The 24247-nt window shown below is 42.9% G+C and overlaps 2 long non-coding RNA genes across 2 annotated transcripts; both read left to right on the forward strand.

Annotated features, from left to right (window-relative positions):
- The first annotated feature begins 7413 nt into the window (after positions 1-7413).
- On the forward strand, positions 7414-9398 carry LOC113601241 (uncharacterized). The gene is made up of 3 exons (XR_003422376.2): positions 7414-8073; positions 8194-8306; positions 8479-9398. It is a non-coding gene; the product is annotated as an uncharacterized LOC113601241 (long non-coding RNA).
- A 2638-nt stretch (positions 9399-12036) lies between these two features.
- On the forward strand, positions 12037-19387 carry LOC113601244 (uncharacterized). Its single transcript, XR_008299277.1, has 3 exons — positions 12037-12849; positions 16570-16727; positions 18198-19387. It is a non-coding gene; the product is annotated as an uncharacterized LOC113601244 (long non-coding RNA).
- The last annotated feature ends 4860 nt before the right edge of the window (positions 19388-24247 follow it).

Below are 24247 nucleotides of genomic sequence, written 5' to 3' on the forward strand. Positions count from 1 at the left end.
TTCAAAAGTAAATGAATGGTACCAGGGGGGTTGAAGGAGAAGGAAGAGATGGCCTCTTCCTGGCACCCTGGTTGCATACTGAATACTCTCCGGTTCCCAAGTTCTATGGCCTTGCTATCTAAAATTAATTCTTTTCTTTTTTTTAGTACATTAAGTCTTGAGGTGTCAGTCATCCTAAAAAATTAGAGCCCCTATTCAGTAGAATGGTTTTGGGTATGACATTCCCCCACCACCAGGGATGGCCTTCCTTAGGGGTCTTTGGTGAATTTGTCTGCAGTCCCCATGAACACACATATATCTTCCCAACCCGCTTCCAGACATCATTCACACTGCTATGGCCATGCCTCGGGAGGACTCCCGACCACCCCATCATACCACCTGCTCTAGTGCAGGCACCCCCACCGCCATGTCACCAACCCCCCCAATCCCCAACCCCCACCTCCACACGCCTGTTTGTGTGTCTGTGTGGCCTCAGCTGTCCCCAGCTCTCTTCTGTGTAACTCTAAGCCCAGGCATTCTGGGGTGAGTGTCTCCTTATTCTTTGTGCACTGTCCTGTTATGCCTTTAAAGCTGTTCATGAGACTATCTTGCAGAAAGATGAGCAGTCTTGGAAAAGATACTAGGAAAAAGATGACGTAAGTAAGATGGAGGCGGATGTGGGAGGAAAAGCCTTGACAAAGGCGAGAAAAGAAAGCGAATTCTTGACCTCCATCAGCCCTGACTCTCAAAATAAGATTGGCCCTAAAGATAGCTTATTATTTATCCCAAATTAAAATTTCCTGGCTCTGCAGTCACTGTGTACACAATGAAAAGGAAGCCATCACACAAAAGATGCAGTTATGTTCACAGTGGGAACGATTGCTGCCCAGCTGATTCTGCTCCAAGAATAGAATGATAACAGTGCTAAGTCAGGAACTCCAAAACTTTGGATCGTCAACAAATAGAATGATTTCTTGATAGGAAAATGGTTAGAAGGGAAGGTGGGTAGAAAAGGAACCCTCTGATTCTCAGATGGGGTGGGGGTTGCCAGGGGAAATTCCAATCTCTGCTCCTCCATGGTGAGCTCACAACCAGCTGTGTTGACTGGGAGAAAGCCCTGTCTGGATATGGGCAGACCCCAGAAGCCCCTTCATGGGCCCCTCCGCAGCTTCCTACATATTGTGTGATGGGCTGTACCTCCTTCTCTTGCCTGAAGTGAAACATCATCATCAGACTTTAAACTCCACAATCAGCAACTTGGACTGGTTTTTTGCTTCCACTGTGTCCTCAGCACTCAGCAGAAAGCTTGCATGTAATTGACACTCAATAAGTATCTGATAAATGGGTGCTTGACTGGTTCATCAATTAATTAAAAATGAACAAATTACTTCCTCCCTGTCTGGCTTCTGTGGAGTGGGTCCTAGAACCAGAAACTGCCAGGTGGGCAACAAAAGCCATAGTACTACATCCAAAAAAAATGACTGCTCAGACCTTACCTCATCCTTCTGCGCACATTAGACCCCTGAAACTCAGGAACAAGGACCCAAGAGATCATGACCCACCAAATGTCTTTCAACAAAAGACTGTCTCCCTGGTTGTTTCCTTTCAAAGAATAAGCCTCTTGGGGCTGATAAGAGAATGGCACCAGATGCTGAAAACACGGGCCCCGAGTGGCAGAGGAGCGCCAGAGCCTCCTCTAAAGGGGCCTGTTGGATCGCTGCCTTTGAACAAATCTGAGTGTGTCTTTCGATAGCGTGAGCACCAACCACCCCCAAGGACCTCTTTCCTTTATTGCTGCAGCAATGAAGCAGCCACATGGCTGTTGCAGATAAGGTGGCCCGAGTGCATCGTGCATGCCAAGTAGGCTTCCTGGTAAACAGCACTGAGAAGAACTGCAGACCCACCATGTCCCGGCTTCTCTGCCTTGTACTGCCCTTCCTCTGTACGTGGCTCCCAGGTAAACAGGTGCAATTTCCCTCTCTTTCTCATTTCTCATTTCCTATCCCTTTTTCTTTTCCAGATGGCTCCTGCAAGACTGAAATTATACAATCTTCCAACATAACTGCCATAATTGGGACAGATGTGGAGTTTCCATGCCAATACAATATTCCTGATAAAAATTTTGAGTCTGTGTACTGGTATCTGCAAAGAGCTGACCAAAGATTCACTTATATCGGCCATACCTCTCAAGGCACCGTGGAATTGGAACATTACCAGTTGTTTGTGAACAGAAAGTTGTTGTCCAGTACCTTAACCATTAAGCATGTGCAGCCTAGAGACAAAGCCATTTACTACTGTGCTGTTCGGCACCATGATACATACTGTATATCACATGGAACAAAAACCGTAAGCCTCAGGCAAACTCAACACCAGAAATTCAGAGGGTCATCCAACAAGACAGAAGGTGTTCAGAGTCATCTTGAACCTCCCCCCGTTCATTCCTCAATTCATTCACTCAAAACTAAGGGGACCTTATGGCTTACAAATGGATATAGTAGGTGCTATGGGGATACAAAGATATAAAACAATCATTTCTCAAGTAATGAAATGTATTCAGCAAGTGGCACCTCCTCACTTTTATCTTGCTAAGCCATGAAAAGTGAAAATTAAATACCGTTGAATTACTTGAGCCTTTGACCTGACACATAAAGGCACAGTCCCTAACACCCAGAAAGACAAATGAACAGACACACATACAAACTGAAAGCCAACAATCAACATCTTAATCACCGATCCTTGAAAACTTATCAACATTTCTAAAAACCTGAAAAAAAATTATATATATAATGTATATATATACACACACATCCAGGAAATTATATAGATGATAGATTGGTAGATAGATAATTGATAGATAGATAGATAGATAGATATAGAGTCGACAGTATAGTATGAATGACTGAAGCAGACTTGAAATCCAGACTTCTTAAATTTTGAATCCCAAATCTTCCACTTACTGACTTACTAGCTATATGACCTTGGGCAAGTTACTCTATGCCTTGCTTTCCTCGTTTAGGAAATAATGGTAATAGAGGCACTGGCTGGCTCAGTTTATAGAGCATGCGACTCTTGATCTCAAGGTCATGCCCTCTATACCCTATGTTGGGCATAGAGATTACTTAATAAAAAAAACCCGCAAAAAACTTAAAATAATGATAATAATAATATCTACCTTAGAGAATTGTAGCATGAATTAAGTGAACTATTATATGTCATGCACTTAGAGCTATGCTTGGCACATAGGAAGCACTCGGTAAGCACCAGTCACCCTTGTTGTTGATGGTGATGCTATCATGATGATAACTCCTCACCACGTCCCTACCACTGGGCTGGGTTGGAGCTTGAGGAGCTTCTTGATTAAAAAATAAGTCAATCTCTTAGGCAATTAAACATTCTTTCAAATATTAGTATCCCATCTAGTAAGAACAAAATATCAATGAAAATAGAGAGAAATACAATTCAAAAGATCTTCAGGACCTTTTTCACTAGTTGCTGATAAATTATTAAAAGCGTTCTTACATAGAAAAAACGAAACCAAAGGAAAGTAATTTCTGCTTGACCCCCATAAAATAAGCAAATATAGACTTTATGAGATATTAAAACACAACAGTACTCCCCCCCACTTATTAAATGGATAGTGGAATCACTTATAAAATTAAAGTTGTTTATAAGCATAATTATAAATAAGGAATTAGTTCCATCAACATCACAAGTGTACTACATGACTTCCCACCTCCAAGAACATGACAAATGAAGTCAAAGCACCCCTGACCTTATGACATCCTAAAAAACTATCAAATGAAGATGATCCCAAGATTCCAAAAGTACATGGGCTCTACAAGGACACATCCATTTCTGCCTCTGCTTATTTAAGGAACCACCCAGGGAAACTCCTTGGTGTGACCCGCTGAGCTGAGAACTAGGAGTAAATAGAACTGTCTCCTCTATTTTCTCCTCTGAAGATACACATCTCCTGCTGCCTCAGATACTGCATTTATTCATCAGTGGAAATCCTAATCCCCTGCTGTCTTGCTGGCTTTCTCATTTGCAGCCAACATATGGGCTCATCAGCACTGGTGCCCCCCAAGAGCAGCCCTTTAAGGGCTCAGAATCATACAAAATTGGAGGCTTTTCTTGGGATAAAGAACTGGAGGAAAACCCTTTGCCCCATTTGGCTTTGGGGATCAGATTTCAAAGTCTTAACCTTACTGGGATGGGCACAGCTCCAGAAAGTGTCTGGTGAGTGAGTAAGTCACTTTCCTCCTGGGCTTGCTTTTCTCCAGGGCACCTCAGGGTTATTGATGACACATCTCCAGAATTGCTGAATGTTAAATTGGAGAACGTGGGTTTTCTAAAGGACACTTACAACCCTAGTAACCCTGCTGTGTTCTCTGCCAGTGGAAAAACTATCCCATAATTCCAGGTCTCTGATTCTGCCATGCTAAGAGTACCGTGAGAGAAATAATCTTTCTTCCTTTACAAAACCTGCTACTACCAAAGTGAAAGGATAATCTGGAAGAAAAACAAAGTCACTAGAAACTTATGTATGGACTGGAGAGTACTTCCCAAGGGCAGGTTTCTGGGTGGTGATCTGTCCCAACCACCTCATGGCCTAACTGGAAGCCCTCTAGTCTCCCCATGTGGTCCTTGAAGGACAGGCATAGAAGAAAAGGTGAGCAGGAAGGTTAACAAATGCTCATCAAGCGGTGCCTGAGTGGCTCAATTGGTTGAGCATCCAACTCTCAGTTTCGGCTCAGGTCATGATTTCATGCACTATCAGTACAGAGCCTACTTGGGATTCTCTCTCTCTCCCTCTCTCTCTCTGCCTTTCCCCCACTTATATTGTCTCTGTCTCTCTCAAAATAAATAAATACACTTAAAAAAAAAACAATTGCTCATAAGTGTCAATAAGTCTCAGAGTATAGAATTGGCATGGTTCAGTTTTTATTCAAAAATATATATTGAGGTAGAACACACTTTACACACTGTATGTTAGCCAATTTGACAATCATTTATATTAAAATATAAATATATATACATTGAGTGTCTACTATGTGTCAGACACTATGCCAAGAGCCAAGGTTCAAGGCAAATGATATAAGCTCTCTGCCATTTTGGAGTTCACACTGTAGCAAGGGCTTACGGCCTAACAGAGGAACCAGACCAGACACACATGGGAGCAAGAGAAGTACTTGGTGGTAGCGATTACAGGAGGGTTCCAGGATCAAAGCATGGATTGGGATTAGGACCTTGAGATTTCAGGATGAGTTGGTAGATGGGAGCCTGGCAAACTTTTTAAAGGAATTGAGCTGAGACTAAATATGGAAAAGTTTATTTATTTACATCTCAAAGTCCCAAGTCAGTAACAGAAGCAGAATTACAACTCAGAAGAGTCCCAGCTTGCCTCTCCACTGCTCTGCTTGGCAGCTGCTTCATTCAGTGCCACACAGCTGGGTAAGTGAGTCGCAGATGGAATAGTGGCAGCCAAAATCTTTTTAGAGACAAATGACACTGTGATTTTCCTTGACACCCATTGAAATTCCTCACTAATTTCCAAAAATATCTTATGTTTGCTTTAACACAACCAGTGGGGCTCAGACATTTCAGTGAAAACACATCAGAGAAACAAAGTAATCCCATCCGTCTGAGCATTCTGATCCCAAAGCAGCCAGACCAAGAACCACTTACTTACTGAAGGCCGTCCCGGGACCCCAGGCAGCTGAGGTCCTGGCCAAGGGACATAGAAAGGGCATTTTCTCTCTTTTTACTCACCTCCATTCTTGTTCTTCAGTTGCTTGTCCAACCAGCTGGTGCCAGGGCAGAGAAACAAAAGAGCAAAGACGGAAACTAGAAACAGGGCAAACAGCTGATAACTGCCGTGCCTGAACAGAGATAAATCGTGGGCGCACACCAGAGTCTGACTTTGTTGTCAATAAAGCTTTATGTGGGAAGTTTGAGGGTAATGAGTATGAGATAAAGCAAGCAAAGAACTTTCCTTCACTAAATTTCTCTCTTTTTTCTCCCAAAGAACTCAAAGGGAGTAGGGAAAGAGTGGATGTGTTCTCAAATCAAAGGCAAAGTAGATTCCTGAAACTTCCAATTAGAGATAAAATCAGAAATTCTGGCACTCTCTCCCACTAATATTCCAGTGATCCTCTGGATAGATGTTTGATACTAAAGACCCAGAGTGGCAGCGGCCATCAAAGAGAAGGGCCCTGAGCTGGAGTGTGTAGGACCCAGTGTGGGTTGATTTGATCTGACCCTGGGGTCTTTTTGCTTCTTCAAGTCTTCCTATTCTTTCTTCATCCCAGATGGACAAAAAAAGACTGTGTCTCTAGCCCCTATGGGCATCCATCGTGTTGCCAGAGACTCCTTTGCCAAAGGGTGTAGAAGTTAGTGACATTGCCCATTCATCTCTGACACAGCTACATTCAGGTCATCATTCACCTGCCCAGAGTCCTACAGACAGCCTAACAGAGCTGGGCTAACACCTCCTTCCCTCAGCAGAACATTCTGTGCCACACCTGAAATGACAAGTTCTGTATCTCCCTTGGTGATGATGGCTCAGGTAGGGAGTTATGACTAGGTCACTAACCCACCCACGGCAAAGCAAAAGAGATGTGGCAAAGAACCGACATCTAGTGGGCATTCCACTGTGTGCCAGGCACAGGGGTAAGTGCTACTTCACATGTGTTCTCTCATTTCAACCTCACAACATCCCTGCATGGTAACTACAATGACCCTATGTGCAGAAGAGGAAATCAAGACTTAGGGATGACACTTGCCCAGCTACTGCTAAATTGCAAAGGAAGATTCAAAACCCAGAGCCATTAGATCTGCACAGCCAGTGCCCCTTTTGCACATAGATGATGCGGGTAGTGATACCACCTAGCCACCCAGGGGTGATATCAGAATGTTCGCTTCTACAATTACAAACAAGGTCTAGCCAGGTGGGAGATATCCTGCTGTTGCAGAGGGCCTGCCTCTCCCTACACCTACGACAATATGTAGAAGACCTGCTTCCCCAGGTTTTGGCCTGGGTTGCTGGCAAATCCTTTCCCAATCCCATCCTTCACTAGATGAGCAGCCCAGAATGCTCCTTGAGAGTCAGGAAACTCCAGACAGAAATCCTACTTAGACTGGTGAATCTCTGCTAAGCTCCTAATATTGACAAGCTCTGTGCTGGGCACTGAGAAAGCGAATATAAATAAGATACAGTCACTGTTCTAATGAATCTTAAAGCCCAGTGCAGAAAACAAATTATCGGATAATTGTAATAGGGGTGATAAGCGCCATGACCCAACAAGCTCAAGGAACCCAGGGTATGTTTCCCTCGAGTTGGGGTGGGGGAAGGAGGAGGAAGTTCTGGTTTTTCCAGGAAGGAGAAGCTAGTGCAAAAACTGGTACTATGAAGACTATGATACATCTTTGAACCTGCAAGTATTTTTGTGCAGCTGAAATACTGAGTGCAAGTGGCCAAAAGTGAAATTGGAGGAAAAAAGCAGATCAGGAGATAATTATGGCCATAACATAGGATTTTCATACTTCCCTAAAGGCCAAGGGAAACTACTGAAGGAGTTTCAGCAGAGGTGTGACCTGATCCCCCCTGGTCTGAAGAAAAATCTGTATGATGGCTGCTTGGAGAACAGATGAAAATGGGGAGAGTCTGGAAGCAGGAAGAAGACGTCTTGGAATAGTATAGCAACAGCCTGCAACATGTGAAGAAGGCTCGGACGGAAGCAGGGGCGGCAGAGGCCAAAGGAAAAGGGACCGGCAAAGGAATGACAAGGAGGGAGAATAACCATGCCCTGCAGAATGCCCTCTCCCCTGGGAATGCCCTCCAGAGGCAGAGGCTGACAACACCCTACTCAACTCTCGCAGTTTTGTTCAGGGTGGAATCTTCTTCGTGTCCCAGGCAGAGACAGTTCCTTCCTCCCCGCTCCTGGAGCACTTTGTGCCAACCTCTTCCATAGCACTTAACACTCCTTCGTAATTGCTCTATGTCTGCTTCCCCCCAAAGACTGAGTGTTTTGAAGACAGAAGCCATGTCCTGTTCACCTCCTCTTCTCCCAAATGGTATCTGACCTGCAACAGGTAATTCACCTGAGTTTGTTGGATAAACAGCCCAACCTGTGACCTTGTAGGGCTGTCACACCTCTCTGTGAGGAAGTGACTAACACCCAGACCCTTTATAACTGACAAAGCTTCTCCCAGGCAGGCAGTGGCTGATCAGGGACAGCCAGGGAGCACCAGCATACTGAAGAGCCTCCCCCATGAAGCCATGCTGTGGACCTGTCCCCTCTTCTACCTCACCCTCTCCTGTGCAGGTAAGGACAAGCCACTGGGCCTTTCACTCTTAGGGAAATGTGCTGCAGGAATGATTTGCGGGGCGGGGGGTAGGGGGGCGGTCTTCGGGGAGGGCCATTGCTGAGCTTGGCTCCATCCCATTGGAACAGAGGGAGATCTCCATAGCCTCTCCACCTGGGCTTTCCCTTTCAGGGGTCTCATTGGATATCGTTTTGAAACCAGACACCGACACCCTGACTGTTCTAGTTGGGGAGCCTGCCACCTTCCGATGCAGCATAACGGGAGGGGACTGGAAAAATTATCAAGTGAGCTGGTATAAGAAGAATGAAGATAACTCCCTGACTTTAGTATACAGACTAAGCAACAGTTCTAATGCCAATATAAGCAGTAATTACAAAGGAAATATTGATGCTTTAAAGGGCCAATGTATACTTGACATTCAAAGAGCAACAATAAAAGACACTGGGACCTACTACTGTGCGTCCGATATCCACAGTGCTACAGCCCTGCAAGCTGGTCTCCTCAGAACCCTTGAGTCAAACCAAGAGGGGCAGGTCCAATGAGAAGACCACCTGTAGCTAAAATGTGCACCACACTGAGGTGAGACCACCTGATAATCTCAACAGTAACATCTGATAAGAGAGACAAGAGCTAAGTTGGGGCAAGGGCCTTATCTTTGTGGTTGGTTGAGACGGGGCTTAGTTATCAGTCAAAGAGGGCAGAAAATCTCACTAGGGTTTATGCAAAGCGACCAAGGGGGCCCTGCACCTGACTCTCAGGGACTTCTGAGAAGAGGTTGAAAAACAAACAATCTTCAATGCTGAGAAGGTTTTCTTATTGTGGGGGCAGGCTGAGATGAACAGAATTTCTACTATCATGAGTGTTGTAGCTCATTCCAGAGTCTTTATTGTGAAAGCATTCGTGTGCATAAACTAGATAAAGCAAGGATGGTTTTCCATTACCATCCTAATCAAAATTTCCAAAGCTATTAGAGATAGCTTTAACTCTTACTCTGTGAAGAAGGATGAATAGAGTCATTTTCTGAAATGCTCCCTAACTATTTCAGATATTGAATGTTTTATATCATCCCTTAGTCACGGAGGAGTTCAGGGGCAGGGAGGGCATGGAGATGGGTAGGGAGGGATAACACAATGTTAGTTGCTGAGTGAGATCTTGGAGACTAATATTTGTGGCAGTGTGGGATCTGTGAGTTGGTCATGGATCAAGTGAACCAAAAAAAAAAAAAAAAATCCCAAGTCCCAAGTTGAAATGGATAAGCCAAAAGTGTCAGAGACTACAGGAAGCCAAGTCCTGGAGGAACCCACTGAGTAGACCAGCAGGCAGGAGGACTTACAGATACAAATATTTAATAATCGTTTAGGGAGTGCTTTCACTCTGTTGGCTCTAGTAGCCAACTGTTTGTTTTTCTGCTCAACTGACTAGTCTGGAATTCTCTCTCAACATTAAATTACAACCCAGGCATTATGATGCAAAGTAGACATTGAGTTTGTGAGAACAACAGCTCTCCTGATACCTTCTATTCAATATTCCTTCCAATGCACTATCATCTTCCTCACACATTTATTTATAGGGCGATTATTGTACTTATGATATTAGGATAGGTCATGGGAATAGAAATAGCTGTAAGTCAAGTTCTAGCCTAAGTTCTAGTCTCCTTAATGTGTCTACAATTTATTTTAAAGACAGCATTAGAATTACAATTAAAGATTACAGACGAATACAAAAATACAAGAAAGCACATACTATCTAACAATGAGTGCACTGGCTTCATATGCAGTGCTCTAGGAGCTCATGAAAGGACAATCACTATGAGCAAAGTTTCTTGGAATAGCTGAGGCTTGAAAGAGGCGGGACTTGGGTAAGTGGAAAGGAAGGGGAGGGATATTTCAAGGTGGGTGTACTAGTTATTTATTGTTACATAACAATTACCACAGAATTTAGAGGCTCAAACATTTATTATCTCATAGTTCCTGTAAGTCAAGAATCCAGGTGTGGCTTTGCAGGGTCCTTTGGCTCAGGGTCTCTCATCAGTCAAGGGATCAGCTGGGGCAACAGTCATTAAGCATTGACTGAAAAAGGATCCACTTCCAAATTCACTCAAGTGGGTGTTTGTGATCCTTATGTGAGCATTTCTGTACAGATCCTCATAACACAGCAGCTTCCTTCCCTAGAGCAAGGACTTAGAAAGAAGGCTTCCAAGATAGAAGGCATCCTCTTTTTGTAACCTAATCTTAGCAGTGACATCTCATTGCTCCTGCCATTTTTTATTCTGTAGAAGTGAGTCAATATGGCACAAAAACAGACACACAGACCAGTGAAATAGAATAGAAACCCCAGAACTAGACCCACAAACGTATGGCCAACTAATCTTTGACAAAGCAGGAAAGAACATCCAATGGAAAAAAGACAGTCTCTTTAACAAATGGTGCTGGGAGAACTGGACAGCAACATGCAGAAGGTTGAAACTAGACCACTTTCTCACACCATTCACAAAAATAAACTCAAAATGGATAAAGGACCTGAATGTGAGACAGGAAACCATCCAAACCCTAGAGGAGAAAGCAGGAAAAGACCTCTCTGACCTCAGCTGTAGCAATCTCTTACTCGACACATCCCCAAAGGCAAGGGAATTAAAAGCAAAAGTGAATTACTGGGACCTTATGAAGATAAAAAGCTTCTGCACAGCAAAGGAAACAACCAACAAAACTAAAAGGCAACCAATGGAATGGGAAAAGATATTTGCAAATGACATACCAGACAAAGGGCTAGTATCCAAAATCTATAAAGAGCTCACCAAACTCCACACCCGAAAAACAAATAACCCAGTGAAGAAATGGGCAGAAAACATGAATAGACACTTCTCTAAAGAAGACATCCGGATGGCCAACAGGCACATGAAAAGATGTTCAACGTCGCTCCTTATCAGGGAAATACAAATCAAAACCACACTCAGATATCACCTCACGCCAGTCAGAGTGGCCAAAATGAACAAATCAGGAGACTATAGATGCTGGAGAGGATGTGGAGAAATGGGAACCCTCTTGCACTGTTGGTGGGAATGCAAATTGGTGCAGCCGCTCTGGAAAGCAGTGTGGAGGTTCCTCAGAAAATTAAAAATAGACCTACCCTATGACCCAGCAGTAGCACTGCTAGGAATTTACCCAAGGGATACAGGAGTGTTGATGCATAGGGGCACTTGTACCCCAATGTTTATAGCAGCACTCTCAACAATAGCCAAATTGTGGAAAGAGCCTAAATGTCCATCAACTGATGAATGGATAAAGAAATTATGGTTTATATACACAATGGAATACTACGTGGCAATGAGAAAGAATGAAATATGGCTTTTTGTAGCAACGTGGATGGAACTGGAGAGTGTGATGCTAAGTGAAATAAGCCATACAGAGAAAGATAGATACCATATGGTTTCACTCTTATGTGGATCTTGAGAAACTTAACAGAATCCCATGGGGGAGGGGAAGGAAAAAAAAAAAAAAAAAAAAGAGGTTAGAGTGGGAGAGAGCCAAAGCGTAAGAGACTGTTAAAACCTGAGAACAAACTGAGGGTTAATGGGGGGTGGGAGGGAGGGGAGGGTGGGTGATGGGTATTGAGGAGGGCACCTTTTGGGATGAGCACTGGGTGTTGTATGGAAACCAATTTGACAATAAATGTCATATACTGAAAAAAAAAATAAATGTGTTAAGTCACAAAAAAAAAAAAAAAAGAAGTGAGTCAATAAGTGCAGCTCACACTCAAGGGGAGGAGGTGATTACACAAGAATATGAACACCAGGGATTAGAGATCACTGGGGGCCGTCTTAGAAGCTGCCTACCACAGGAGATTAACACAGTAGAACAGAGAAAGAGAGGGCTTCAAAAATCTGGTTGAGACCAACTTGTTTAGAGACCTCTGACCTACAAGGCTAAAGAGATTTGATTTGATTTTATAAGCCAGTATTTCTCAAACTTCACTGTGCACCTGGAGAGATTGTTCCTATTTATACTTTTGAGTCCCAGCTACAAAGATTATGTTTCAGTCTATCTGGGGGCAGGCCTGGGAACTTGCATTTATAATAAGTGCCCAGGTGACTCTGATGCAAGTGGTTCAAGGACATGCTTTGAGAAATTCTGCTGTAAGCAACAAAACTATTAGTTTAGTACAGGGAAGATGTGGCCAGGTTCTCCTGCCCTCACTACAGAGAAATGGACATTAGATGTGGTCAAGGCATCTCTTGAACAATGGGTCTCAATTCCAACTGCATATTTTAATCACCTGGGGGAAGTTCTTTAAAAATACAAAGGTCTGGAACACATCTCCAGAGATTTTGATTGAAGTGGTGTGGGCATGGAACTCTGGTTTCCCAGGTAATTCAACCTCCATGCCTTGCCTTCTCCCCCCTCTCCAGTCTAAGACCTTGCTATTTCAAGTGTGGTCTCTGGCTAGACAGCATCAGCATCACTTGGAATGTTGCCAGAATGAAGAATCTCATGCACTGCCCTTGAACTAGTGAATCAAAATCTGCATCTTAACAAAATTCCCTGGGTAAGTTATATGCATATTAAAGTTCGAGAAGCACAAGTCCAGGGAAGCCATCACCACTGAAAAATTTCACAGAGGTGGAGAAATATAAATCTGGTTTTCCCCAATGCCACCCAAAAAATCCGTATTTGTAAAAAGCTCCTGAGGGAGGCTGATGTGCAGCCAGGTGTGCGACTCACAACAAGCAATCAATCATCCCCAAACCAGGTTACAGATTATTTGTGTTACCAATATAATAACTAATCTCTTTGAGTCATTGAGGTGCTATCGTGTCCTTGTATGTTCCTTGGAAGAAGGCTTTATATAAATTCCAGGTATTATCACTTCTCATTCATCCACAAGCAGATTAGGAAACGAATTAATATTTATTGAGTCAATGTACTTTTTACCACACCATGTGACCTTCATAGATTATCCACTGTAACCCAGAACCTTGTGCCACATAACTTCAATTCAAGATCAAGCCAGAAAAAAAGAACATGAATCATTAGTGTCTGATTAAGTCTGACTGGGAAGAAAAGGGATAAGAGTGAGAGCGTGTGTATCTAATTGTCCATTCCTCCTTCAGGACAGATGAGAATGTGAAGTTCTGATTCAGGTTGGGGTGAGGCAACTCAGAACCTAAAATGGGCATTGGGTGAGCATAAAAAACAGAGCCTGGAGCCAAGGAAGAAGAAACCAAGCAGAGTGCCCAACAATGATCTGAGAGAGGCTGGGCACAAAACAGGGAAAAAGGAAACCACATGAATTAAAATTAGAGACCTAGAGAAATTCCCTGAGCTTACCAAAAGGTAATTGAGAAAACCTTTTATATAGGGGCACCTGGGTGGCTCAGTTGGTTAAGTGTCCTACTTCAGCTCAGGTCATGATCTCAGGGTTCATGAGTTCCAGCCCCGCATTGGGATCTGTGTTGACAATGCAGAGCCTGCTTCGGATTCTTTCTCTCTTCTCTCTCTGTCCCTTCCCCACTTGTGCTTTCTCTCTCTCTCTCTCAAAATAAATAAATAAACTTGAAAAAAAGAAAATCTTTTATATATTACCTGGAGCTCCAGACTAAGGTGGAGATAGGGCCACCAAAGGCCCTAGCATACTATAAACATGAACCAAGTGTTTCTGCAAAACTTCCAAAGCCAAATGAATGGCAAGAATGTTAAATGATATTTCTATATTGTCCATGTTCTTCCCTACTGCACTGGTAAAGGCAGCTGAGAGTTGACTAAAGTCATACTATTGTTGTCCCCATTATCCTGCTTTCTGTGACTCTTATCTATCATAAAAAGTGCTCACTTGAAAGAGTTCAGAGCAATGAAGAGATATCTCAGAGTGTGTCTGCCCAGGCTCTAAAAGATCTTTGAGTTCAACTGTCAGGGCACAGTAATAGGCATGCCACTTTCACCAAGCTCCCAAACAAAGGAGTCCTTAGGCATCCTCTGTCCCTAGAAATGGAAGATGTAATTGCTCACAGGTAGCCAAAAGGCAGTAGCTTGTGTCCATCCGGTAGCACAGTGCTATCAATTGGCTGAACTTACAAACAGGCCATCCAACATCATGGAACCATGGTATGGAGTAACTGGCAAGAGAAAACAAGGGAATTTCCTCTGTGTCAGAGGAGGCCACAGCCAGCCAAGGAAGAGAATGTGATTCCTACATTATATATTTTATTTTCTGAAGGGGTCACAACCTGGAAGAAATTACTCATTACAGCATCCTGCAAGTGCCCAGGGAACATCCAGGTAGGGTCCAAGTAAGGAAATGGACTAAGGTAATCCAGGTTGTGACCTCATTCTGAACAATTAAGGCTTTAACCAGAAAATTAGAATCATTGAATTTGAAAGCCAAAAGGGATCTTAGAGGCCAAGCAAGAATCCTTCCATTAAATGTATATGTACATTAAATATCAATTGAATAAATGATCATCCAAACTCAATTAAAATATTTTCAGTGACAGTTCTTATTTTAAAAAATCACTTTTTGGGGCACCTGGGTGGCTCAGTCAGTGGAGTGTCCGACTCTTGATCTCAGGTCTTGATCTCAGGGTGATGAGTTCAAGTCCCATGTTGGGCATGGAGCCTACTTTAAAAAAAAAAATCACTTCTTATACCAAATTGAGGTCTGCTTCCCTATAACTTTTCTTAAAATATAATTAACATACAATGTTATCTTAGTTTATGGTGTACAACATATTGATTTGACAACTCCATACATTATTTAGTGCTTGCCATGGTAAGTGTAGTCATCATCACAGAAGGGGGCTGAGTGGACAGATGGGAGAAATAGATAAAGGACATTAAAGGATACAAACTTCCAATTATGAAGTAATTAAGTCACAGAGATCCTTCCTTATAACTTTATATGTTGGTATTTTTTGTGCATTCTGAAACAACATAGACTAAGTTCTACCTTTATATTTTCAAATATTTGAAGACAGCTATCATATCCAACCTCTCAAGCCCTCATTTCTCTATACCCAATACTCAGCCATTCCTCATGACTGTCTCATAAATTTTAAGGTCCTCAAGACGAGATTCCAAGTTTAGTATATTTTTCTGTTCCACACAATTCTCAATATTGTAACTCTCATGTGGTGGGTAGTCAGTAAATATGAGTGAATGTATGATGTGCCCAGTGACTGTTCAATATGTTCACTTAAAAGTCTTAAACTCATTTTAACTCAACTCCAAGACCAAAATCGAGATCTTCCTTCTAAATATGGTCCTTTCCTGAGGTTGCCTATCTCAGTGAATAACACTGCCATCTCCATCCTTTACTACCAACTCCTTGTCCAAACTTCCATTTTCTCCTTTGAATTATTTCATCAGTCTGAATGAGCTAGCTGGTCTCTTGGACCTTCCAATATGTCCTCCCCACAGCAGCCAGAGTAATTTCTTCAACATACAAATGTGATTATGTTATACCTCTGATTAAAAATCCTTCAATGACAGGGGCACCTTGGTGGCTCAGTCAGTTGAGCGTCTGACTTTGGCTCAGGTCATGATCTCATCGTTCATGAATTTGAGCCCCACATTGGGCTCACTGCTGTCAGTGCGGAGCCTGCTTCAGATCCCCTGTACCTCCTTCTCTCTGCCACTCCCCCACTCGAGTTCTCTCTCAAAAATGAATAAATATTTATTTTAAAAAATTATTCAATGACTTCCCATTGCTTACAGGTAAAAGACCAATCAAAATCCCCAAGCTGGCCTCTACAACCCTGCACAGTCTGACCCCTTCTCACCTACACTTCCAATACTTCTTACCCTCGGTCTTCATTTTCCCTGCTCCTGTCAAACAGATGACCTTTCAGCTGATGAAACGCACAGGTACCTCCCACCTTTGCACATTATATTACTCCATCCTTGGGGAACATTTCTCCTATCTCTTCATCACCTGTTTTACTCCTATTCATCTTTTGAATCAAAATTTGCACATCAATTCCTCAGAGATGTCTTGAAATCTCCCAACAAGTTCAGATTTGGGGGGGGGGGGCGGTTAAAATATGCTTTCATATATCAGTTTGTAATATTATTTCATTAATTTGATTAATGTCTATTTTTCTAGCTTGTAAGCTCTGAAAGATCAAGGACTATATCTGCTTTTGCTTATCGTTGAATCTGACAAATTGCATAAACGCGTTTGTATGAATAAATGACTCTGAGATCTTAAGATTTTCCAGAGTTTGGTGCTCATCGCTAAGTTCCCAAGTCTCACCATATTTTCACTTTTCAGTGGTCTTGAAGACCCTAGAATTACTCTGAGCTAGAGTCCAGAGGTTCTCAGAGACCAAGGATTTCCACGCATTTGGGGGCACACAGTAAAAGTGAGAGGTCAGAGGATCCTGCAAATGCATATTTTTGAGCCAGTTACCAAGAAGAGATTTGGGACAGGTAAGCAAAACCCACCCAGAAAGAGTGGCCAGCTAGGAGGAAATTAGAGGAGCCGATATGATTATTATTTTCTCAGTGACTCTTGGCTTGGCTTATGATAAGCCCTTCTGGTGTTTTGGATTTTGTATGGATATTTTCAGTAGCTATATTATTAAAACACACAAGTCTATAATTATGGGCATGCATATCCTCATCCCTCAAATATGTACTGAGCATGCACAATGTTCCTGGTTCTACGCCACATGCTGAGTTACAAAAACCACCAAAGCTCAATTCCTGTCCTCAAGGTGCTCTTTACAGTGGGAGAAACAGACATGAAAATAGGGACTTATTTACAGAGGAAGGAGCAAACATCTGTGAGAAGGTAAAGAAGAAAGTGATGGCCTAAAGTTGGGAAAGGCTTCTCAAAGGAGGTGATATGAGCTCATCACAGAAAAAAACACTTGCTTCCCTGAGGTAGCATATGCTTGGAGATTTTTTAAGATGACCCAGGAAGAAAAATGAGCATTCTCAACAGTTACACACATACACACACAGAGAGAGAGAGAGAGAGAGAGAGAGAGAGAGATAGCCCCTCATCTATCATCTTCTCAATTTAAGTAAAGAAATAAACAAACTGAAAGCTGATGGGAAAATATTGAACCTGGACCAGACGTAAGTGTGAGGAAGCTAATGTCACAGGGGCTCCTAAACCATAGATGTCCCAAATTCCCTGCCTACTAAAGCTGAGAGATTTCCAAAATGCTGCTATTGTACACACCAAAAAACAGATCAGCTAAAGGGTAAGAGTATGGATAAAAAAATGCTTTAAATAAAAAAAAACAAGAAGAAGTAAAGAGGAAGGGACAGGGAAGAGGAACATTGTTTCCTTAGATAATGATCACTCCCTTTACCTTTTTGTTCTTATTCAAGAGCCCTCCCAAACCTGGGATGTCCCAGAATTTGGTGCTACTGGGCAGCTGGCCTCCTCCTCATCCCACTGATGACAATTGTGAGGAAGTCTGGGAGACTATTAAAAAAATAATATTCTCTACAAGGAGGCAAATAATACCAGTAGGACTGGCCATGAATGTCCACTTCTGTGTGTTCATGGATTTCATTCGGTTTGAAATACTGAGATTTCTTCTCACATATGCCAGCACATTAGAGCCTACACTAAATCTATAAATCTTTATCTAGGTTGATTGAGTTTTTCAATTCATGGAGTTGTTTTTAGGCAGAACAAGAATTCAACTTTTCTCCTGTAAAATATAAAAAATTCAGCTACAAATGGAGCTATTCTGTTTTCTGCTTTTCCTCTGGAGTTGTCTCTCTTCTGGAAGCTCTGGAAAAGAAATAGCTGTCACATTCATAACAGCCTTACATACTTTCCTCTCTGTATTAGTCAACTCTGCTGTGGTAACAAATAGCACCAATATCTCAGTAGCTTACACAACGATCATTTACTTTTTGCTCCTACTTTTACTGCAGATTGGTGGCTATGAGGTGGCGACTAAGCTCTGCTCCCTGTGTCCTCCCATTCCAGAATCCAGAGTAAAAGATAATTCACTATTTGGGACACACTGTTTTCATGACAGAGGAAAAAGAGCAAGAGAGCTGCTGACAGAAACTCCAGATGCTCCTTAAAGCTTCTACTCAGTCATGGCACACACCATGTCCACTCACATTCATTACCCAAAGCCCTTCCATGGTCAAGCCCAGAATCAAGTGGGCAGGGACTTACCCCCCATCCCCCACAGAAGCTACTGAAAGACACACAGCAACAGGCAGGAATTGATAATCTTCTCATATAGAAGGGGGAATCATTTCAGAACAATAATACAACTTACCATTCCTTTAGACTCCACCCATGTAACTTATATCCAGTATAGGGATTTTCTCCCCATGTCAACTAAAAAGAAATGTGATATGATTTTTTTTTTTTTGCCCTCTTAGGATTGTTATTAAGCCCTGTGCAACATTTGCCAAATCATTCTTCAGGATATTACTGTCCCCTGAGATGTTAACAGTTGTTAAGCAACTAAAAAGGATTCCCTGGTCAAATAAGTTTGGAAAATGTTCTATGTTAATAGCCCTCTCGTAATACTCATAATTCTGTATTATCAGATTAAATGTTCTCGATGATGCCTGCTGTAGAGATAGCTACTTAACCCAAGATTGGGATCATAGATTTCTTTCCAGAATGGCAGAATCATTAATATCTCATGAGATTCCAGTGACTAACATTGCCCTAAAGGATTACAGGAGAACCACCTGGATAGATTCTTGTTGCTTCTTCATTTCTGTGCATCCAGACTGAAGGACACTGAATGATGTTAAGAGGAGGTATGCATGAAGCCAACACATCTGTACAGGACTCCTAAAGAAGGCTTGTGTTTTTGGCTAAGATCAAACCCTGTGTGAGAAACCTGAAAATGCTGATTTGGATACTACTCTTTGCCTACTGAATTAAGTATAAACACATTAGACTGGCTTTTATGTCTTCCTTCCTTTATGTAACTAATATATTTTGAGTACCCCTCTGTCCCAAGTACAATGCCAGACATTAAGTGCACAGTGTGAACAAAATAAACATGGGCCCTGTCCTCATGGATTTGCCAGTTTAAGAGGAAACAAACATAAAACACACATGAGAATAGATAGTTGATGATCATACAACCTCTCAGCAGTGTACCACCCATTCCTTCTTGCAATGCCTTCCACACTTAGTTTCTGAAATGCCACACTTTGCTGATTTTCCTCTAGGGTCACTGGCCTCTCCTTCCCAGTCTCCTTAGCTGACTCTTCCTCCCCTGACTAGCTTCTAAACATAGGGCACCCAGGGCCCTTGCTTGGGTCCTTCTTCCCTTCTATATCTCTCCCCCAGTGATCTCATTCATGCCTATGGCATTAAATTCCACATTTATGATTCCCAAATTTATGTCTCCGATATGAACCTCGCCTCTGAGGACATAGTCTCCCCCAGCTGAACCACCTTGTCACTTACCTGTCTGGAGTCATTTCATTGTTCTCTCTCTTTTCCAAGATTGTTTGGATATTTCCTTTATGCTCCTCCTAATTTATATACTCCTCGAGGACAGGGATCCATGGTCTGTTTCATCTTCAGTTTCCACAGTGTGTTGCATAGTAAGTGTTTAATATCTGATTATTGAATTTAATGTTTGAACTGAATTTCTGCTTTAGGGATCACTGAGACACAGTTGTAATGAGAGGGAATATTTTATTTCAAGAAATAATGCCTCACCTTTCTGTATTTCCAAATGAACAACCTCAGATGAGAGAACATAGCTACATACATTGGCATGAGGTGAATACTTAAATTCAAAAATGCTAAATCGAGCCAGTATCATCCCTTGTGGTCACAGAAATTGCCGCGAAGGCTTTATAAATTGCTTGCACTCCCGCACCCCATCTGGCATTGCTGGTATCTTACAGCCATGGATGACTAATTCTTCTCAATAGTCCCCCACTTGAATCTACTCCCTACTTTAACATGAAATGGTAAGAAAAAACAGCAAGGGCTAGCCTGAAACCCTCCCACCCAACCAGAGCAGAGATTCCACCGTGTAACGCTGACTCCTCAATTTAGGAGTCAGACCCAAAGAGGAGGTCAAAGAGGAGGACCCCCTTCATTGCAGAAAGGTGTTTCACCAGCAGCGCTAATGAGAACATGTGGCACCTGCACCTCTGGGGCTTCATCTGAATGTTGATCCAGTTTTTTCCAAGCCTCTCTCTCCCAGGCCCCTTCTACCAGTCAAAGGCAGCCCAGTTTTATACACAGACCGATGGAAACTGAGCATTCTCTAGAGAAAAGCTAAGAACTCTTTTAGACTTGATGATCAGCCCAAGTGAGTCAGGGGTCCCCGATGACCACACAGCGAGGCCCCAATCGTAATGTGGACACGGCCCCGTGGCCCCACGGCACAGCTCCTTTGTGTGTGTACAGAGAGGCTGCTATTTCTCATCTTGGCAGCCCTAAATAAGAGTTTGTCTTTGGCCTTCACATGCTTGAAACTTAGGATTTAGTCTATCAAAATAAGAGGAAAATTGTGCAGATTACATCTTTTCTGCAAAAATAAGCATTTTTCCATCACTGTAGCTTTTTTTTTTTTCCGTAGCATTTCAAATTGTCTTCTTTTTCTGGAGGTATCCCCTCTCCATCACACTTCCCTAGATAAACATATATTTATCATTAACAAGGGGTGGAATGCCTTTAGGATTTCCACTGAGAGTTTGGAATGCTGTCCAGCCTGGTCCCCAACCATGTTGTGAGTCAACACAAACACAGCAGATTGTGAATAGAGGCTACAGTTCTCTCCCTAGCATGCTGCAGCTGTGACCCTCGGCTCAGCCTCTGGGTCACCCATCTGGAACTTGAGCTGGTACTTTTACAAATTAAAGTATTCTGACAGAGAGAGATCATTATCAGTTGAGTCTTGCAAAAAAAAAAATCTTCTTCCCCTATTCTCTTCTAGTCTGTCTTCCTGGCATGTGCCATTCCCTATGCACCTTTTGTTATCCTACATCCCTGATTTCTCACCACAGCCTGGACACTGCCGTCAGTTTAGATTGATACTGTGTGCTTTGTCAGGTACCGTGATTTCACTTGCAATAGTATAGCCATTTGATAGATGCAGGTTGTTCATCAGGCTGCACATAGTATTTCCTTTGCCCTCCTTTGGTAACTTCCCAAGTTCACACAGTCGCTACTCAGTCATGCCCATGTGCCAACTCTCAGACTACTTGGCAATTAAAGCCCTGCCAACCGAATAGCTTTTCTACTCAATAATCTTTTCTTTCACTCGTATTAAGCATTCATTATGTAGCTCAGTGTTAACAGCGTTTTAATTTGTCACATCCATGATGTGTGTAACAGCCCCTGCATTCCAAACCAGCTCTAACACATCAGTACCACAGTGATCATAGAACAACCACTCTTTACTATGATAAGCCATGGTGAATGTGATCAGTAATATTGTATTTACCTCCATCTTTGCCCCTCTACTCATCCCCACTTTCCACCAATGATTCTCTACAAACAGAAAGTCAGAGATGCTCAGGGTGTGGCAATGGGGCAGCAGCAGATGCAGAGTGGGCGAGGATACTGGACACCAAGAGGGCACTGGGTTATGGCAATCCAAGCTGCTGTACCAACATCCAGCCACCCAAATACTTGTCCACTTAATTGTTTGGGGAAGTCTCTTTTTCTAGCCCCAAAGGCACCTCATGGCCACTTCTTTTTATCTACACAGCTGCCTTCCACAGAGCACCCAAGAATGGGACCATGTTTCTCTTCCTTTTTCTTCTGTTAGTTCTGTATCTTTAGAGCTGATGCCATGTTTTAGGCATTCTTTCAGCCTCATTTCTTTTTTCCTCCCAAACTGGGATAAAACTAAGCAAGGTAGTAAGTGCATTAGCTCAGAGCCCAAGAACTGGGAGGTAGGTGCCTACAGAACTGTATCTGGGCTGGAAGTCCAACCAGAAGAAGCATGGAGGATGCCAGTTACTAGTGGGGGCTGTGGAAGCCACTGGCAGGGAGGACCAAACTGTACTGGCAGCTGGGCCCACCACACACCTCTCCCAAGGAAAAGAAAGTGAAGGTTTTCCATCTTGGTATTTCTTCTCCTCTGGAAGCATAGATTCAACCCAGAGGATGGGGTCATCTAACTCTCTCCCCCTTAAAGGTAGAAAAGGAATGGTCTCACTCCCCTCCTCTCCCTTTCTTTGAAGGGTAAGGGGTTTTATTTGCTTCCCTTTGGGAGAAGCACGGAATTTCCCTAGGGTTCTGGGAGAGCCCAGTTATGTCACTACCCTCTGCTTTGGGGGACAATTAGCAGGATGGCAGATGTTCAATCTATATAAGATCTTAATTCCACAGCTGTAGGGCTCCAGAACTACAGAATTTGAGCTCCCTAGAAGTACTGGAATACTACATTCTACTTTTTCGTAAGCTTCCATCACCAAAGGAAGAAAAAAAGCATTTATCTTCTATCCCTGACCTGTCCCCTAATCCTACTCCCAACCAAGAATCTTGAGCAAAATATTTTTCTCCATTTCGCAGAAGAAAAGTAGGGAGTATTTTTTTTCTTATGTGTAGACAAAAGCTAAAAAGGAGGAGGGGCTTCAATTCAGCTCCTTTTAAACTAGTAACCTATCTGCCCCCAATCCAAGTTTTTCCAGCTTTTTCCTCTCTTTTGGGATATTGTTGAATGGAAGGACAAAATTACCATTGTTTCCTTTTGTTTTGTTTTTATAAAGATACGTCTACCAACAAAAGCATAAGATTAGTCTCTTATCAGCATGAAAACCTGTGTTGTGGCTGGCCCCTCTGTTCTACTTGAGGACAACCAGCCCCGCCCCCCACCCAGTTCTTCTGGCAAGCAGGGGAAATGAAGGATTTCCAGAGCCAGCAAAAACTTTACATTCTACCCACAGCTCTTTTTGTGTGGCAGCAAATCTTCACTGTAAAATCAGCAATTCTAGGAAAGTAGAAGGTAATTCACCCTCTCCAAAAACAGGGGGCCACTTCAGGGCACTGGACATACTTTCACTCTTAAAGGCAGGTCTCCTTTGATGCCTATGGTCTGCTATGAGCCTAGGAATTTCAGGACAAAAACAAGGAAGGAAGGGAAGGAGGGAGGAAAAAGAGAACACAAAGTTCAAATAAAGCAAAAACCCATTACTCTCTGGATCTGGTATACTCTAGGATGCATTCCATCTCTCTCTCTCTCTCTCTCTCTCTCTCTCTCTCTCTCTCTCTCTCACACACACACACACACACACACACACACACACACAGAGTGATATGTTGTCCAATGGAAGGAATCACAGCAAGTGGGCTCCCCTGGCTGAATCTGAATCCTGCCTCTCAAAAGAAACTGGGTAGGGCAAAATTTGAATCTCGAAAGTCAAGGTAGAGGAGGAACAAGAACCACAGACTTAACCCATTTCAAATCAGCATAAGACCTGGAAAGGACAAAGAGCATGGCTGCTAAGCAAAGATTCACTAAGTGCCCATTAAGTGCCCAGCACTGCTGGAGGCACTCAGGGGAACAGGGAGATAGATGGCTGATGCTGACCTAAGCAGGTCCTCATGGCCTCTGATTCATAAGAGGCCAGTGGCAAGCAATCACCAGGCAAGAGAGCTCTTGAGGGTCCATGCTGGTCCTGAGGAAGGGACAAGGAGAGGACTGGCAGACCTTGCTGGTCATAGGCTTTGCCTTGTCTCCTGAAGACAACACCATAATAAGCCTTGACTGCACTACAAGTTTTATTCTTTGACTAAATGATTCTCTTACACAATGGTTTTCAACCCTGGATGAACATCAGAATTGCCTAGGAAGCTTTTTAAAATCCAGATGCCCAGACCCCACCCCAGCTCAATTAAATCAGACTCTGGGGGTAGCACCTAGACTTCAGTATTTTTTAAACTACCCCTGGTGATCCCAATGTGCGGCCAAGACTGAGAACCACTACGTGGAGGTTAATTGTCCTAATTACTTCTCCAGCTTTTCTCTGCC

Source organism: Acinonyx jubatus, chromosome B3, assembly GCF_027475565.1.
Source record: "Acinonyx jubatus isolate Ajub_Pintada_27869175 chromosome B3, VMU_Ajub_asm_v1.0, whole genome shotgun sequence".
Classification (NCBI taxonomy): Eukaryota; Metazoa; Chordata; class Mammalia; order Carnivora; family Felidae; genus Acinonyx; species Acinonyx jubatus.